Source organism: Arachis ipaensis, chromosome B8, assembly GCF_059453495.1.
Source record: "Arachis ipaensis isolate K30076 ecotype BB chromosome B8, ASM5945349v1, whole genome shotgun sequence".
Lineage (NCBI taxonomy): Eukaryota > Viridiplantae > Streptophyta > Magnoliopsida > Fabales > Fabaceae > Arachis > Arachis ipaensis.
Window position 1 is genome coordinate 114,284,318 of NC_142443.1, and position 2,126 is coordinate 114,286,443.

Sequence of the window (2,126 nt, forward strand, 5' to 3'; positions counted from 1 at the left end):
TCATGGCATACACGGTACTTCCACCGTCATCCTCCATATCTCATATAATCATCTTTGATCATCATTGATCATAACTTTTCCCCTTGCTTCACTCGCAAGTTACCACATCCCCTAGCTCATTGCTAGGCATATCAGAATGATTTAATACATAAGAGGTGAGATCGGAGGCTTAGAAGTATGAGATTTGGCTTTTAAAACTCAAAAATCAACTTTGGCATGAAAACAGGGCCACGCGTACGCGCACTCCACGCGCACGCGTGGATGGCCACAAAACTCATCAACGCGCAAGCGTCATACGCGCGGACGCGCAGGTTGAAAAATAGCCAAACGACGCGCAAGCGTCAGCCACGCGTACGCGTGGGTGCTCTTGCGCCCCAGGCACAAAACTGGCACAACTCTGGCACAACTCTTGGGAAAATAGCTGGGCATTTGGTGCAGCGCATCGACGCGCCTGCGCACACCACGCGCACGCGTGGATAGTGCCTTCTTGAAGAACGACGCGTACGCGCCAAGTGCGCCTACGCGTGGAGGGTCATTCTGCTAAAAATTTTCAAAGTTAAAAGCTGCAGAATTTACAGATTCAACCCCCATTCTTCCGACGGACATAACTTTCTCATTTTAAATCATTTTTCACCCGTTCTTCAAACGGCATGGACATCCCGGATCCAATTTCATTTCTAAACAGATTTGGCACAAAACAGAGATCCGTAGTCCAAGTTATGTCCCATCAAAGTATGCCCAAAAACCATGTTTTCATACAAAACCACTAGGTGCCATTTTCAAAACAAGCCATTTTCAACTCTTTTCAAAATCAACCAAAACATGCCAATTTCAACCCTTTTTGAAATCAATCAAAATGTACCAAAATCCACATCAAGCCATCCTCAACTCACACATTGACACTTTACCAAAAATTCCCAAAACCACATCTAACCATTTTAACACTTCTCAATCCAATGGCTAAAGGACAAACACAATATCATGTCATACATCCTTCCTCATCCCAATTTCCAATAATACCATTTCCAATCAACCATCATTATACGTAATCAATATCATACTCACTATCACGTGATTTCACCCACAAATCAACCTTAATCATTCCCCAAGCATATATCACAACATACATATCTCTAATGCATCATCATACCATCAATGCATCAATAATCATAATCACATATATGATCACATAATATATTTCAACCGAACCAAACATACTTCGTCTACATAATTTCACCCAAATTACCAAATTCCACACTTCAACTTCTCAAACCTTATTATTCAATAACCAACCTAATCATTCATATATTCATTATCTGAAATTCATCCAATCACTTGTGCCATCATACAATGCACACATCGACTTACCTTTCTTACCTCTTTCCGGCCTCCGGCCCAAAATTCACGGCCTCCGGCCCAATTTTCACAATTTAAATGCATAAACCACAAATCAATACTCATTACCCAGTACATCAAATTCTCAATACACCAAGCATACAAGGTCACACAATTCTCAACCCAATCATTAATTCACATTACATATCAACTATGCATATTAGCACCAACTATTTACACAATCCAAACTTAATCCTAGGGGCATCTAGCCTAGGAATTCTCATCACAACACACGGTATTTAAATGAAACTTAAACCGTACCTCTTGTAGCCAAACCAATTGAGCCTCTTCTTTGGAATTCTTCACCAACCTTAGCTCCAAGCCTTACCAAAGCTCCTCAAGCAATACCAATCTCCCAATTGTGCACCAACATCACCAAATACACTAACATAACCAATGTCACATACATACATCAACCTAGGGCTCATAAAAATGACAAATCACAAGGGTTTGAGCACTTCTTACCTCAGCCCATATGAAGTAGGGATAGAACCCACTTAGAATCTATGTTGGAGTATCCCTAGACACCCAAAATCACAAGATTTCAACACTAACTACCCAAAAACGTGTAACAGTGGGGAATTTCGAAAACTGGGCAGAGATGAATGAAATACTCACCACTAAACTTAGATAGCATTGTAGAGGATGAGAAGAGCAACGCGTGGCCGCAAACGGCTCGTCAATCGGAGCTCCGTAGCTCAAGTTATGGTGGTTTGAAGATCAAAGAGAGT